This window comes from Sinohyriopsis cumingii, unplaced genomic scaffold (genome assembly GCF_028554795.1).
Source record: "Sinohyriopsis cumingii isolate HCF-2022 unplaced genomic scaffold, ASM2855479v2 utg000646l, whole genome shotgun sequence".
In the NCBI taxonomy this organism is placed as follows: Eukaryota; Metazoa; Mollusca; class Bivalvia; order Unionida; family Unionidae; genus Sinohyriopsis; species Sinohyriopsis cumingii.
In genome coordinates, this window is record NW_028315921.1 from 1,220,407 (window position 1) to 1,238,312 (window position 17,906).

At 36.3% G+C, this 17,906-nt stretch overlaps 6 non-coding genes across 6 annotated transcripts; 3 read left to right on the forward strand and 3 right to left on the reverse strand.

The window, feature by feature from the left end:
• Window positions 1-82, reverse strand: Trnas-gcu (transfer RNA serine (anticodon GCU)). Its single transcript has one exon. It is a non-coding gene; the product is annotated as a tRNA-Ser (tRNA).
• Window positions 83-800: 718 nt separating this feature from the next.
• On the forward strand, window positions 801-872 carry Trnam-cau (transfer RNA methionine (anticodon CAU)). Its single transcript has one exon. It is a non-coding gene; the product is annotated as a tRNA-Met (tRNA).
• A 6,655-nt stretch (window positions 873-7,527) lies between these two features.
• Trnas-gcu (transfer RNA serine (anticodon GCU)) lies at window positions 7,528-7,609 on the reverse strand. The gene has a single exon. It is a non-coding gene; the product is annotated as a tRNA-Ser (tRNA).
• Window positions 7,610-8,327: 718 nt separating this feature from the next.
• Trnam-cau (transfer RNA methionine (anticodon CAU)) lies at window positions 8,328-8,399 on the forward strand. Its single transcript has one exon. It is a non-coding gene; the product is annotated as a tRNA-Met (tRNA).
• A 6,648-nt stretch (window positions 8,400-15,047) lies between these two features.
• On the reverse strand, window positions 15,048-15,129 carry Trnas-gcu (transfer RNA serine (anticodon GCU)). Its single transcript has one exon. It is a non-coding gene; the product is annotated as a tRNA-Ser (tRNA).
• Window positions 15,130-15,847: 718 nt separating this feature from the next.
• Trnam-cau (transfer RNA methionine (anticodon CAU)) lies at window positions 15,848-15,919 on the forward strand. Its single transcript has one exon. It is a non-coding gene; the product is annotated as a tRNA-Met (tRNA).
• The last annotated feature ends 1,987 nt before the right edge of the window (window positions 15,920-17,906 follow it).

Consider the following 17,906-nt stretch of genomic DNA (forward strand, 5'->3'; position numbering starts at 1 on the left):
CGACGAAGATGGGATTCGAACCCACGCGGGGAGACCCCAACGGATTAGCAGTCCATCGCCTTAACCACTCGGCCACCTCGTCCGGTGTATTTTGATGAGTACACTATTTAGGGAGTGATCTATAGCTACCTGGCCTAAACCACACACAACTTTTGTCTGATATTCACGATTCAATATATGTCTTTTTCAGACAGAAAAAAATTCTAACCGTCGAACCATCCTAGCTCTAACTGATGTGCACATAAAGAACCTAGTGCATGATATTCTTTAAAAGAAGAAATATATATCTTCAGGTAAATTAAAACAATTCTCCTGGCTGGGAGAAAACTCAACATTACCCACCTACCCACCCAATAAACAGAAACAAATACATGGTCGGTCCCTTAGTGAGCAAGCATGTTCATATCAATGGATTGTTAGGCAAGGGAAAAAACTCGTACGAACATTCGTTGTATTCATCACTTCGGTAAGTATTACATCAGATAAGTGAATATCAGTTCCATTTTTTTTTAAAGTTATAAAAATCAATGTTTTCTAACAGCAGAGCCGAGTGGCCGAGTGGTCTAAAGCGCTCTCCGTCACGGATCACTGCCATCTCACCTCTGTCTGCGTGGGTTCGAGTCTCGGGCTCGGCCAATGTGGACATGTGAGAAAGCTTGCCGGTAGCTTCTCGTGGGTCGGTGGTTCTTTCCGGGGTTTTCCCGGGTTCTTCCTCCACCATTAATACTGGCCGCCATGTATAGCCTATCTTGTGCTGAAAAATGGCGTTAAACCCTATAACAACAACAATAACAACTAACAGCAGAGTGGCGCAGTGGAAGCGTGCTGGGCCCATAACCCAGAGGTCCGTGGATCGAAACCACGCTCTGCTAATCACTTTTATTTGGTTTTTGTTTTTTGTTTTTAATTTTAAATTCATAACATCAAATTATCATTTATCTTCAGGCACAAAAATATAAATAAAAGGCACATTCAGTAAATATGTATCTGATTTCATATATAAAATGTGGGTCAATGTAATTTACTTTTCACGCTTCAATGACGGCTTTTTTGGTGCGAATTTGGACCTTCTACACCGTTCTAGCAATAATAAAATGTCAAATGTACATGCAGCTAAAGTGAAATATAACAAAAGGTCAAACGAAAAACAATGTGGCATGTAATGATATAGCATTGGAACGTTCGACAGTGATCAGGTGGACAAGCCTCCCCGTGTTTCCCACCCCACCGCCGGCATCACCCTTCCCCACCCCAAGACAAAAATGAGTGTTTGTCTCCCTGGCCCTCACTAGCTGCTAAATCCCACAGTCAGCTTGCGGTCTTCTTTGCGCTCCCTGTGAAAAATACATACTGAACCACCCCTGCGATCCCACCCAAAAGTGCCGAAAAGTTTTGACCTCTGACATGACATTGCCATATTAAAAATGGAATTTATTTTGTTTCAATTTTTCGTTAATCCATACAATATCTGCTCTTAAAAGGCAAATTTACACATTTCCAGTGATTACATGTTTCCAAACTTGATATCCTGCTCCGGAAGGAAACGGAGGCTGGTTCTCGAAAATTAAACTTTAGATGAGCCTGTAAAATAATTGTGGTGTATATGAATAGAGGTCATACAATTTGCTATCAATTTTGGGATACATAGTATTTCTTCAATTGGTCACGGTGGGGTTTGATTCTTTTGTGTCATTCTAAAGGTATACTTTCTATTATACAATTGTAAGTTTTCTGTATTTTTCGCTTTGATCTCAGGATTTGATTCACAAACAACGTCCTAAACACAAACAATTCCTGCCTTTATAAGTTATGTGAACATGAATATTTTCCAACCACATGAATTATCAGAATTTAAAATGAGAGGTTGTTCAAATACAGCCAGAAACATCGATATTCATGTTGACATTATATCAAATTTGTTCCCATGCACAAAAACATTTGTCTGTGAAACATATGGAGGACGTTTAAGTGCTGCTTATTTAAGGACATGAAAAATAAGTCCCTTTCAACTTCATATTTAGAACAGTAGATAAACAGTTATCAAGGGTATAATAATAATAATAATAATAATAATAATAATAATAATAATAATAAATTAAGAAGAATGGCACATTTGGTTGTGAAAGTCCCATCTGATATATGCTCCTTAGTAAAACGCAATCCTCCTTTCGGATTCGCCATTTATTCAATTGTTGCAGGAGGGGGTCAATCGTTTTTCTTTTGTCGAATCAAGGGAGGCAACTAATGGAACTAGAACGTTCATTATAAACAATTGATTAGGTAGTCAACTAATGCAGCTAAGAGGTTAGTGTTGTTGTTTCCATAAAATGTTTTACCGGGGTGTACTAGACTTTATGACTGCCTTAAATCCCAAACACGCCCATATATCATTGTCATAAATAAGATGTATCAATTATTTTCTACTACTCGATATCGGATTATTTTAAACAAGGAAATGTGTCTTTCTCAATGAAACAATATGTGACTTTGCATAATCCGATCGAGAGCTATCTGCAATGTGTTGTTCGATTCAAGCTACCCTGTCTATAATTACGGCAAATTGGATATTCAGTTGTTTGTGAGACGCATTGACATCGAAAGACAAACTGACTGAAGAGAGTTTTGGAGTATGAATCTCTGGTCACAAGAAATCTACGTCAGCGCGGAATGAATAGATGTGATCATGTGACTAGCTTTAGAAATACGCCCTACCTATGCTTGGGACATAACAACTGTCACGATCCAATCAATCAACGAAAAAACAAAATGTCTTTCTATGTAGTTGTGCCGAAAGTTTCAAATTTGTATGAGGTTACGTTGCCAAATAAAGAGTATAATCTAAAGTGGAATTGACAGTGATAACTATGACTGTACTTCCTCATATTCTGACACTATTATTGTGTCAATACCTCTCTTACTTGCACACGTTTCCGACGAAGAGATCGGTATCAAGATAAGAGAATACGGAGTGGAATTCCTATCTCCCATTCAGGATAGATACTACCCTAGAAATCTTGTGACAGACGTGACGCATTTTTGTTTTGGATATTTAATTTTGATTGTTTGTTATTTTTTTAATATTTATTATTTGTTATTACATGTTTTATTTCGTATTCTAGAGAAAGTATTTGTTACATTTTACAATACTTGCTGGATTTACATCTTTTCTATTACTTTGATTAAGAACATAGATTTGTAATATTATGTAAAATACAGTTTTCCAAAAGAGATAAAATCTTAGCCCTACAGTCGGAAGCATCAAACTGTAAGTGACCATTAGTTCGTTAAGTTATTGCATGATAATCAAGTAAAGGTGCGCTCTTTTTGTCTTGACCCGGGTCGCATGATGACAGATTGCACACATTTCGTGTGCCACAACTGTTGGAAACAGCGTCATGTTCCTAGGAAGTACAAAAGGCAAAGCTCTGACAATTGTGGAAATTTTCTTTATTTGTGTTCATGTGGGAAATATGACTTAAGAAATGCAACTGCCTAAAGATGTTACATGCTAAATGATTAAATTGAAGAAATTAATTACCGAATTGCTGACGTTGCCACAAAGGAAGATAGATTGGGGATTCAAGTTCTAGAAGATGATGAACACGAGGTTGATGAAGTAATACAGGGTGCAGATGGTGAAGAAAGAGGTGATGAAACTGATCACGAAAAAGCTTTTCACAGAGTCAACCATTCATACTGGTATCTCTTTTACGACAATTCGGGTTTGGTGACAGCTTTATTTAATGGATACAAATATTTTATATTGAAATTAGAAACAGTGTTAAATGCATTTAATGAAAGCCTTTTCAATTAAACATTCAGTCCTCCAAAGTTGCCCTATACTAACTATGCTATATTTATTTGAAGCGGAACATTTAGGGCTCGCTATAATTATAAATTATTATGTCAATGTTGCTCTATTTCTATTGTCTAGCAGTACAAGTAAAGTCTTTCAACATGCCGATGGTACAACCATGACATTAGCAAAGAAAGAATCTATTAATCAATCATTTATTGTACTTGGTTTATATTGTAAAGGATATGGTTCAAAAGGGAATAAAGAAAACAAACGGAACTTTTATTTAATTCATCAGGCAGTCTCTGTTGAATTCTGCAGACAGCTCCAATTTCAACATTGTGATCACGTTATCTTAATTTTGGGAACTAGTGCTGGAGCTCAGTTAGAATAACACTTTGTCTAAATTTGAAACTTATTACACAGAGGTGATACTAAATTGTATGACTTCTGTTCATGTATAGCACAAATGTTTTACTCGCTTTCAAGTAGCTTGATTTTCCGTAAACCAGCCGCTGTTTCCTTTTGGAGTAGTGTATTTTGTTTTGGAGACATTTACTCACTAGAAAAAATACATTTGCCACTCTAGTATCACCCTTAACGTTCAACTGGCATTATATATAGCATTACCGATAGAGAACAGCCTTATCAGAAAGAAGTTTTAATCGGAAAGAATGGTGTTAGATGCACACTGCATTTAACACTGTCTTTAATAACGGCTGAATAAAAATTTGACCAAATCCAAAATTTATGTGAATGAGACAAACTTTTGACTCTGTCAAAAACTTTGCTTTTATCAATTGTTAAGGTATATCCATCGATGTTGTCCCTCTAGGTCATAGCAATGACATCTCCTACAGTGAATGTTGTATCAGCAATATCCCTTCAAACTACAGAGCATGTCTGAATTAGAGGCATAATTTTGGGTAATACCCATTTCAAACCATGAGCCATAACCCTCGCCAAAATTGTATCATCTACATTAAATAGTCTTATATTTCGCCAATATTTCCAGCTTCTTTAGTCGCTCTTGGTGTTGTAAAAAATGATATTGTATCAAATCTCACTGCCCATGACGTAATTGATTCCTTGTTAACGATCTGAAGAAGAAAAAAATCTCTAACAGATTATCATATTCATAATTTAAAACGTTGTAAAATACAACTACCTTATCGATTTAACCAGACCAAAATATCTAATTTTAGACGTTATATTTATAGCTGCATGTATTTTATCAACCCTTGTATGACCCTACTCAAATACGTATCATCAGCAGGTATGGATGAATTTACCAAGATTAAAACTGATTCTTTACAACTCTCATCAACTGTGTTCGATAATTACAAAATACAATAAAACTTATAAACGTATTTTAATATTTGATTTTCATTTGAAACAAGTGAGCCAAAGCCATCAATGGATTCCTTAATAACATCTCGTTTTTGTTGATATTTTTCAGGATTTGGAAAGTATTTGCTATTTGCGTCACTTTCAGTCACCAAACTGGATTAAAATCTCGGTATAACACCTCAAAACAATCTTATTTCTTAGTCACTTCATTGTTGTTCGAGTTCTTCATATGTATTGATATCAAATGAATCTTTAGCGGTAAATTTTACAGAAAATAAAATCATTTTGTCTTGACATCTATACAATTCTTGGAAACTTTCTTTCTTTCTCTTCGTACTGTATAGGAGCGAGAATTCTTACTTTTATATTTTGCATTATCCACTAAGTGAGTTGTTCACTAAAATATTTTACTCTTTCCCTCAACAATAATAGATTTCACTCTACATACCTATTCATCATTACAAACGTTATCTAATTTAAGTAAGTGCCTAATTTCTTCGTTGCATGTAGTTATTTTAGGATCGATCTCATAATGATGTACATGCATGACAAAATATTTTGCAATTTGGAGGAATTTAAGATATAGTCCATCCTGCACTTCCATAGTTCGCCTAGTACCATTCTCTCTTGATCTCCAGTGATCGTAAATATTGCTATCAAACAGTAATTATGAAGCTCTCGAATAGCAATATCATCGATATGTATGTGTTTCTTATGCCGATCAATTGCAGCTATTGTAACCACCTACCAAGGTAGTGCTATAACTCGTATTGGTCTCCACAATTGTTGCACACGGTATTAGTGGATCAGATACTGTTTTATATGCAACGTGCACTCCATAAAGTCGGCATTTGGATATAACTTCTAGAAACCTAAGATCGTTGTGTTCACCGAAAAGTCGTCTGACTACAAACGAAACAAGTGAAAATGGTTCTTGGATTTTGAGAGTGCTCCAGAAACAGCAGTTATGTAGACATTTTGGTGTTAACGTGTCTAAGTATAGCAGATTATATACAGAACTTAAAGAGGTTAAAGATAAACTTGCAAGTACGTTATTGGTTTTATTAATATTGGAGTACACAGGTATGGAATTAGTCGGCTCACAAATTATATTTTACATGAAACTACTGCGATTCCATGAACGTTGTATTATTGTGAAACTTAATTTAACCCTAGCCCTCAGAATATAAGTGAACTGGAGAGAGTCCATTGCTTGTGCGCTATACATCTGGAAGGTATTACGTTCACATGTTCATACTTGATGTACCTGTGTACCTTTCAGAAGAAGAAATAAGTAGAAATTAGAAAGAATATGAAGAGGAATATATATACCCCGGTCAACATAGACACCAATCTGATAAAATCAGATCTCCGCTGTCCTACGTGAAGATCTGACGATGACCACTGAAGAATGACATTCAGGTGACCATTAAATTAGCCAATGGAAATACAACTTTCAAAAAATCTGAAAGTGAATCAAATCGTTCGATACACATTCATGCTTTTCACCCACGGTGCTCTTTCTCAAAACGCAAAGATATTAGACCTCATCTGACTGGTTGATAAAATTAGCAATTATGGTAATAGCATAGGTACCAGAATATGCCTTCTAAGCGATGGCTGTCAGATCTTCATTTGGTAACAGCGGAGATCTGATTTTAATCAGTTTGGTACACAGGTACTTAAAGTATGAACAGGTGAAAGGACAGCTACATAAACGAACATTTTCCCCGTCATTTCTTCTACACTTCTGATAACATCAGTTTATTTGATCTTCTTAACATTAACCGCAATTTTAGATTGTTGTCCAAGACTATCCGAGTATACAAACGTACAGTCTCCTGTTACTTAAAATTTGACCATCGTTTTAATGGGTATTACACACACTTCTAGTAAACAGACACATACGCGTGTGCTTTGGTGCCGTTTTGGAATTTTGGAAACACATCACCCCTTACCCTCCCAAACCTTAGCTTGATCCCTTTTGCCTTGCTCGCAACCTTAAATGTTTCTGCTAATCGGCCGATTCGCGGCATTGATATTTGGCTACACTTCCCGCATGCATGTTAGCACTACTGGGACTTTATTTCAATGCCAAGAAATGTTGTTGTTGTTTTTTTTCTCCTGTGGGAGATAAAATGCTCCACACGCACAAAAAGTACAACTCGATTATAAATATGCAGCCGGAACAGGTCAATACACAAACCTGTCACAAACATGCACAAAACGTCAGTCTATTCAAGACACAAACCACCAAAAAGAAATCATGGAGACATCATTAGGCGTGTTTTCTTTCTGACGTGACGATATCACATTACAATATTGATGAATACGGTTTGTAGTCATAACTAAAAGTTCTACACATCAGATAAAATGTATATCGACGAAGATGGGATTCGAACCCACGCGGGGAGACCCCAACGGATTAGCAGTCCATCGCCTTAACCACTCGGCCACCTCGTCCGGTGTATTTTGATGAGTACACTATTTAGGGAGTGATCTATAGCTACCTGGCCTAAACCACACACAACTTTTGTCTGATATTCACGATTCAATATATGTCTTTTTCAGACAGAAAAAAATTCTAACCGTCGAACCATCCTAGCTCTAACTGATGTGCACATAAAGAACCTAGTGCATGATATTCTTTAAAAGAAGAAATATATATCTTCAGGTAAATTAAAACAATTCTCCTGGCTGGGAGAAAACTCAACATTACCCACCTACCCACCCAATAAACAGAAACAAATACATGGTCGGTCCCTTAGTGAGCAAGCATGTTCATATCAATGGATTGTTAGGCAAGGGAAAAAACTCGTACGAACATTCGTTGTATTCATCACTTCGGTAAGTATTACATCAGATAAGTGAATATCAGTTCCATTTTTTTTTAAAGTTATAAAAATCAATGTTTTCTAACAGCAGAGCCGAGTGGCCGAGTGGTCTAAAGCGCTCTCCGTCACGGATCACTGCCATCTCACCTCTGTCTGCGTGGGTTCGAGTCTCGGGCTCGGCCAATGTGGACATGTGAGAAAGCTTGCCGGTAGCTTCTCGTGGGTCGGTGGTTCTTTCCGGGGTTTTCCCGGGTTCTTCCTCCACCATTAATACTGGCCGCCATGTATAGCCTATCTTGTGCTGAAAAATGGCGTTAAACCCTATAACAACAACAATAACAACTAACAGCAGAGTGGCGCAGTGGAAGCGTGCTGGGCCCATAACCCAGAGGTCCGTGGATCGAAACCACGCTCTGCTAATCACTTTTATTTGGTTTTTGTTTTTTGTTTTTAATTTTAAATTCATAACATCAAATTATCATTTATCTTCAGGCACAAAAATATAAATAAAAGGCACATTCAGTAAATATGTATCTGATTTCATATATAAAATGTGGGTCAATGTAATTTACTTTTCACGCTTCAATGACGGCTTTTTTGGTGCGAATTTGGACCTTCTACACCGTTCTAGCAATAATAAAATGTCAAATGTACATGCAGCTAAAGTGAAATATAACAAAAGGTCAAACGAAAAACAATGTGGCATGTAATGATATAGCATTGGAACGTTCGACAGTGATCAGGTGGACAAGCCTCCCCGTGTTTCCCACCCCACCGCCGGCATCACCCTTCCCCACCCCAAGACAAAAATGAGTGTTTGTCTCCCTGGCCCTCACTAGCTGCTAAATCCCACAGTCAGCTTGCGGTCTTCTTTGCGCTCCCTGTGAAAAATACATACTGAACCACCCCTGCGATCCCACCCAAAAGTGCCGAAAAGTTTTGACCTCTGACATGACATTGCCATATTAAAAATGGAATTTATTTTGTTTCAATTTTTCGTTAATCCATACAATATCTGCTCTTAAAAGGCAAATTTACACATTTCCAGTGATTACATGTTTCCAAACTTGATATCCTGCTCCGGAAGGAAACGGAGGCTGGTTCTCGAAAATTAAACTTTAGATGAGCCTGTAAAATAATTGTGGTGTATATGAATAGAGGTCATACAATTTGCTATCAATTTTGGGATACATAGTATTTCTTCAATTGGTCACGGTGGGGTTTGATTCTTTTGTGTCATTCTAAAGGTATACTTTCTATTATACAATTGTAAGTTTTCTGTATTTTTCGCTTTGATCTCAGGATTTGATTCACAAACAACGTCCTAAACACAAACAATTCCTGCCTTTATAAGTTATGTGAACATGAATATTTTCCAACCACATGAATTATCAGAATTTAAAATGAGAGGTTGTTCAAATACAGCCAGAAACATCGATATTCATGTTGACATTATATCAAATTTGTTCCCATGCACAAAAACATTTGTCTGTGAAACATATGGAGGACGTTTAAGTGCTGCTTATTTAAGGACATGAAAAATAAGTCCCTTTCAACTTCATATTTAGAACAGTAGATAAACAGTTATCAAGGGTATAATAATAATAATAATAATAATAATAATAATAATAATAAATTAAGAAGAATGGCACATTTGGTTGTGAAAGTCCCATCTGATATATGCTCCTTAGTAAAACGCAATCCTCCTTTCGGATTCGCCATTTATTCAATTGTTGCAGGAGGGGGTCAATCGTTTTTCTTTTGTCGAATCAAGGGAGGCAACTAATGGAACTAGAACGTTCATTATAAACAATTGATTAGGTAGTCAACTAATGCAGCTAAGAGGTTAGTGTTGTTGTTTCCATAAAATGTTTTACCGGGGTGTACTAGACTTTATGACTGCCTTAAATCCCAAACACGCCCATATATCATTGTCATAAATAAGATGTATCAATTATTTTCTACTACTCGATATCGGATTATTTTAAACAAGGAAATGTGTCTTTCTCAATGAAACAATATGTGACTTTGCATAATCCGATCGAGAGCTATCTGCAATGTGTTGTTCGATTCAAGCTACCCTGTCTATAATTACGGCAAATTGGATATTCAGTTGTTTGTGAGACGCATTGACATCGAAAGACAAACTGACTGAAGAGAGTTTTGGAGTATGAATCTCTGGTCACAAGAAATCTACGTCAGCGCGGAATGAATAGATGTGATCATGTGACTAGCTTTAGAAATACGCCCTACCTATGCTTGGGACATAACAACTGTCACGATCCAATCAATCAACGAAAAAACAAAATGTCTTTCTATGTAGTTGTGCCGAAAGTTTCAAATTTGTATGAGGTTACGTTGCCAAATAAAGAGTATAATCTAAAGTGGAATTGACAGTGATAACTATGACTGTACTTCCTCATATTCTGACACTATTATTGTGTCAATACCTCTCTTACTTGCACACGCTTCCGACGAACAGATCGGTATCAAGATAAGAGAATACGGAGTGGAATTCCTATCTCCCATTCAGGATAGATACTACCCTAGAAATCTTGTGACAGACGTGACGCATTTTTGTTTTGGATATTTAATTTTGATTGTTTGTTATTTTTTTAATATTTATTATTTGTTATTACATGTTTTATTTCGTATTCTAGAGAAAGTATTTGTTACATTTTACAATACTTGCTGGATTTACATCTTTTCTATTACTTTGATTAAGAACATAGATTTGTAATATTATGTAAAATACAGTTTTCCAAAAGAGATAAAATCTTAGCCCTACAGTCGGAAGCATCAAACTGTAAGTGACCATTAGTTCGTTAAGTTATTGCATGATAATCAAGTAAAGGTGCGCTCTTTTTGTCTTGACCCGGGTCGCATGATGACAGATTGCACACATTTCGTGTGCCACAACTGTTGGAAACAGCGTCATGTTCCTAGGAAGTACAAAAGGCAAAGCTCTGACAATTGTGGAAATTTTCTTTATTTGTGTTCATGTGGGAAATATGACTTAAGAAATGCAACTGCCTAAAGATGTTACATGCTAAATGATTAAATTGAAGAAATTAATTACCAAATTGCTGACGTTGCCACAAAGGAAGATAGATTGGGGATTCAAGTTCTAGAAGATGATGAACACGAGGTTGATGAAGTAATACAGGGTGCAGATGGTGAAGAAAGAGGTGATGAAACTGATCACGAAAAAGCTTTTCACAGAGTCAACCATTCATACTGGTATCTCTTTTACGACAATTCGGGTTTGGTGACAGCTTTATTTAATGGATACAAATATTTTATATTGAAATTAGAAACAGTGTTAAATGCATTTAATGAAAGCCTTTTCAATTAAACATTCAGTCCTCCAAAGTTGCCCTATACTAACTATGCTATATTTATTTGAAGCGGAACATTTAGGGCTCGCTATAATTATAAATTATTATGTCAATGTTGCTCTATTTCTATTGTCTAGCAGTACAAGTAAAGTCTTTCAACATGCCGATGGTACAACCATGACATTAGCAAAGAAAGAATCTATTAATCAATCATTTATTGTACTTGGTTTATATTGTAAAGGATATGGTTCAAAAGGGAATAAAGAAAACAAACGGAACTTTTATTTAATTCATCAGGCAGTCTCTGTTGAATTCTGCAGACAGCTCCAATTTCAACATTGTGATCACGTTATCTTAATTTTGGGAACTAGTGCTGGAGCTCAGTTAGAATAAGACTTTGTCTAAATTTGAAACTTATTACACAGAGGTGATACTAAATTGTATGACTTCTGTTCATGTATAGCACAAATGTTTTACTCGCTTTCAAGTAGCTTGATTTTCCGTAAACCAGCCGCTGTTTCCTTTTGGAGTAGTGTATTTTGTTTTGGAGACATTTACTCACTAGAAAAAATACATTTGCCACTCTAGTATCACCCTTAACGTTCAACTGGCATTATATATAGCATTACCGATAGAGAACAGCCTTATCAGAAAGAAGTTTTAATCGGAAAGAATGGTGTTAGATGCACACTGCATTTAACACTGTCTTTAATAACGGCTGAATAAAAATTTGACCAAATCCAAAATTTATGTGAATGAGACAAACTTTTGACTCTGTCAAAAACTTTGCTTTTATCAATTGTTAAGGTATATCCATCGATGTTGTCCCTCTAGGTCATAGCAATGACATCTCCTACAGTGAATGTTGTATCAGCAATATCCCTTCAAACTACAGAGCATGTCTGAATTAGAGGCATAATTTTGGGTAATACCCATTTCAAACCATGAGCCATAACCCTCGCCAAAATTGTATCATCTACATTAAATAGTCTTATATTTCGCCAATATTTCCAGCTTCTTTAGTCGCTCTTGGTGTTGTAAAAAATGATATTGTATCAAATCTCACTGCCCATGACGTAATTGATTCCTTGTTAACGATCTGAAGAAGAAAAAAATCTCTAACAGATTATCATATTCATAATTTAAAACGTTGTAAAATACAACTACCTTATCGATTTAACCAGACCAAAATATCTAATTTTAGACATTATATTTATAGCTGCATGTATTTTATCAACCCTTGTATGACCCTACTCAAATACGTATCATCAGCAGGTATGGATGAATTTACCAAGATTAAAACTGATTCTTTACAACTCTCATCAACTGTGTTCGATAATTACAAAATACAATAAAACTTATAAACGTATTTTAATATTTGATTTTCATTTGAAACAAGTGAGCCAAAGCCATCAATGGATTCCTTAATAACATCTCGTTTTTGTTGATATTTTTCAGGATTTGGAAAGTATTTGCTATTTGCGTCACTTTCAGTCACCAAACTGGATTAAAATCTCGGTATAACACCTCAAAACAATCTTATTTCTTAGTCACTTCATTGTTGTTCGAGTTCTTCATATGTATTGATATCAAATGAATCTTTAGCGGTAAATTTTACAGAAAATAAAATCATTTTGTCTTGACATCTATACAATTCTTGGAAACTTTCTTTCTTTCTCTTCGTACTGTATAGGAGCGAGAATTCTTACTTTTATATTTTGCATTATCCACTAAGTGAGTTGTTCACTAAAATATTTTACTCTTTCCCTCAACAATAATAGATTTCACTCTACATACCTATTCATCATTACAAACGTTATCTAATTTAAGTAAGTGCCTAATTTCTTCGTTGCATGTAGTTATTTTAGGATCGATCTCATAATGATGTACATGCATGACAAAATATTTTGCAATTTGGAGGAATTTAAGATATAGTCCATCCTGCACTTCCATAGTTCGCCTAGTACCATTCTCTCTTGATCTCCAGTGATCGTAAATATTGCTATCAAACAGTAATTATGAAGCTCTCGAATAGCAATATCATCGATATGTATGTGTTTCTTATGCCGATCAATTGCAGCTATTGTAACCACCTACCAAGGTAGTGCTATAACTCGTATTGGTCTCCACAATTGTTGCACACGGTATTAGTGGATCAGATACTGTTTTATATGCAACGTGCACTCCATAAAGTCGGCATTTGGATATAACTTCTAGAAACCTAAGATCGTTGTGTTCACCGAAAAGTCGTCTGACTACAAACGAAACAAGTGAAAATGGTTCTTGGATTTTGAGAGTGCTCCAGAAACAGCAGTTATGTAGACATTTTGGTGTTAACGTGTCTAAGTATAGCAGATTATATACAGAACTTAAAGAGGTTAAAGATAAACTTGCAAGTACGTTATTGGTTTTATTAATATTGGAGTACACAGGTATGGAATTAGTCGGCTCACAAATTATATTTTACATGAAACTACTGCGATTCCATGAACGTTGTATTATTGTGAAACTTAATTTAACCCTAGCCCTCAGAATATAAGTGAACTGGAGAGAGTCCATTGCTTGTGCGCTATACATCTGGAAGGTATTACGTTCACATGTTCATACTTGATGTACCTGTGTACCTTTCAGAAGAAGAAATAAGTAGAAATTAGAAAGAATATGAAGAGGAATATATATACCCCAGTCAACATAGACACCAATCTGATAAAATCAGATCTCCGCTGTCCTACGTGAAGATCTGACGATGACCACTGAAGAATGACATTCAGGTGACCATTAAATTAGCCAATGGAAATACAACTTTCAAAAAATCTGAAAGTGAATCAAATCGTTCGATACACATTCATGCTTTTCACCCACGGTGCTCTTTCTCAAAACGCAAAGATATTAGACCTCATCTGACTGGTTGATAAAATTAGCAATTATGGTAATAGCATAGTACCAGAATATGCCTTCTAAGCGATGGCTGTCAGATCTTCATTTGGTAACAGCGGAGATCTGATTTTAATCAGTTTGGTACACAGGTACTTAAAGTATGAACAGGTGAAAGGACAGCTACATAAACGAACATTTTCCCCGTCATTTCTTCTACACTTCTGATAACATCAGTTTATTTGATCTTCTTAACATTAACCGCAATTTTAGATTGTTGTCCAAGACTATCCGAGTATACAAACGTACAGTCTCCTGTTACTTAAAATTTGACCATCGTTTTAATGGGTATTACACACACTTCTAGTAAACAGACACATACGCGTGTGCTTTGGTGCCGTTTTGGAATTTTGGAAACACATCACCCCTTACCCTCCCAAACCTTAGCTTGATCCCTTTTGCCTTGCTCGCAACCTTAAATGTTTCTGCTAATCGGCCGATTCGCGGCATTGATATTTGGCTACACTTCCCGCATGCATGTTAGCACTACTGGGACTTTATTTCAATGCCAAGAAATGTTGTTGTTGTTTTTTTTCTCCTGTGGGAGATAAAATGTTCCACACGCACAAAAAGTACAACTCGATTATAAATATGCAGCCGGAACAGGTCAATACACAAACCTGTCACAAACATGCACAAAACGTCAGTCTATTCAAGACACAAACCACCAAAAAGAAATCATGGAGACATCATTAGGCGTGTTTTCTTTCTGACGTGACGATATCACATTACAATATTGATGAATACGGTTTGTAGTCATAACTAAAAGTTCTACACATCAGATAAAATGTATATCGACGAAGATGGGATTCGAACCCACGCGGGGAGACCCCAACGGATTAGCAGTCCATCGCCTTAACCACTCGGCCACCTCGTCCGGTGTATTTTGATGAGTACACTATTTAGGGAGTGATCTATAGCTACCTGGCCTAAACCACACACAACTTTTGTCTGATATTCACGATTCAATATATGTCTTTTTCAGACAGAAAAAAATTCTAACCGTCGAACCATCCTAGCTCTAACTGATGTGCACATAAAGAACCTAGTGCATGATATTCTTTAAAAGAAGAAATATATATCTTCAGGTAAATTAAAACAATTCTCCTGGCTGGGAGAAAACTCAACATTACCCACCTACCCACCCAATAAACAGAAACAAATACATGGTCGGTCCCTTAGTGAGCAAGCATGTTCATATCAATGGATTGTTAGGCAAGGGAAAAAACTCGTACGAACATTCGTTGTATTCATCACTTCGGTAAGTATTACATCAGATAAGTGAATATCAGTTCCATTTTTTTTTAAAGTTATAAAAATCAATGTTTTCTAACAGCAGAGCCGAGTGGCCGAGTGGTCTAAAGCGCTCTCCGTCACGGATCACTGCCATCTCACCTCTGTCTGCGTGGGTTCGAGTCTCGGGCTCGGCCAATGTGGACATGTGAGAAAGCTTGCCGGTAGCTTCTCGTGGGTCGGTGGTTCTTTCCGGGGTTTTCCCGGGTTCTTCCTCCACCATTAATACTGGCCGCCATGTATAGCCTATCTTGTGCTGAAAAATGGCGTTAAACCCTATAACAACAACAATAACAACTAACAGCAGAGTGGCGCAGTGGAAGCGTGCTGGGCCCATAACCCAGAGGTCCGTGGATCGAAACCACGCTCTGCTAATCACTTTTATTTGGTTTTTGTTTTTTGTTTTTAATTTTAAATTCATAACATCAAATTATCATTTATCTTCAGGCACAAAAATATAAATAAAAGGCACATTCAGTAAATATGTATCTGATTTCATATATAAAATGTGGGTCAATGTAATTTACTTTTCACGCTTCAATGACGGCTTTTTTGGTGCGAATTTGGACCTTCTACACCGTTCTAGCAATAATAAAATGTCAAATGTACATGCAGCTAAAGTGAAATATAACAAAAGGTCAAACGAAAAACAATGTGGCATGTAATGATATAGCATTGGAACGTTCGACAGTGATCAGGTGGACAAGCCTCCCCGTGTTTCCCACCCCACCGCCGGCATCACCCTTCCCCACCCCAAGACAAAAATGAGTGTTTGTCTCCCTGGCCCTCACTAGCTGCTAAATCCCACAGTCAGCTTGCGGTCTTCTTTGCGCTCCCTGTGAAAAATACATACTGAACCACCCCTGCGATCCCACCCAAAAGTGCCGAAAAGTTTTGACCTCTGACATGACATTGCCATATTAAAAATGGAATTTATTTTGTTTCAATTTTTCGTTAATCCATACAATATCTGCTCTTAAAAGGCAAATTTACACATTTCCAGTGATTACATGTTTCCAAACTTGATATCCTGCTCCGGAAGGAAACGGAGGCTGGTTCTCGAAAATTAAACTTTAGATGAGCCTGTAAAATAATTGTGGTGTATATGAATAGAGGTCATACAATTTGCTATCAATTTTGGGATACATAGTATTTCTTCAATTGGTCACGGTGGGGTTTGATTCTTTTGTGTCATTCTAAAGGTATACTTTCTATTATACAATTGTAAGTTTTCTGTATTTTTCGCTTTGATCTCAGGATTTGATTCACAAACAACGTCCTAAACACAAACAATTCCTGCCTTTATAAGTTATGTGAACATGAATATTTTCCAACCACATGAATTATCAGAATTTAAAATGAGAGGTTGTTCAAATACAGCCAGAAACATCGATATTCATGTTGACATTATATCAAATTTGTTCCCATGCACAAAAACATTTGTCTGTGAAACATATGGAGGACGTTTAAGTGCTGCTTATTTAAGGACATGAAAAATAAGTCCCTTTCAACTTCATATTTAGAACAGTAGATAAACAGTTATCAAGGGTATAATAATAATAATAATAATAATAATAATAATAATAATAATAAATTAAGAAGAATGGCACATTTGGTTGTGAAAGTCCCATCTGATATATGCTCCTTAGTAAAACGCAATCCTCCTTTCGGATTCGCCATTTATTCAATTGTTGCAGGAGGGGGTCAATCGTTTTTCTTTTGTCGAATCAAGGGAGGCAACTAATGGAACTAGAACGTTCATTATAAACAATTGATTAGGTAGTCAACTAATGCAGCTAAGAGGTTAGTGTTGTTGTTTCCATAAAATGTTTTACCGGGGTGTACTAGACTTTATGACTGCCTTAAATCCCAAACACGCCCATATATCATTGTCATAAATAAGATGTATCAATTATTTTCTACTACTCGATATCGGATTATTTTAAACAAGGAAATGTGTCTTTCTCAATGAAACAATATGTGACTTTGCATAATCCGATCGAGAGCTATCTGCAATGTGTTGTTCGATTCAAGCTACCCTGTCTATAATTACGGCAAATTGGATATTCAGTTGTTTGTGAGACGCATTGACATCGAAAGACAAACTGACTGAAGAGAGTTTTGGAGTATGAATCTCTGGTCACAAGAAATCTACGTCAGCGCGGAATGAATAGATGTGATCATGTGACTAGCTTTAGAAATACGCCCTACCTATGCTTGGGACATAACAACTGTCACGATCCAATCAATCAACGAAAAAACAAAATGTCTTTCTATGTAGTTGTGCCGAAAGTTTCAAATTTGTATGAGGTTACGTTGCCAAATAAAGAGTATAATCTAAAGTGGAATTGACAGTGATAA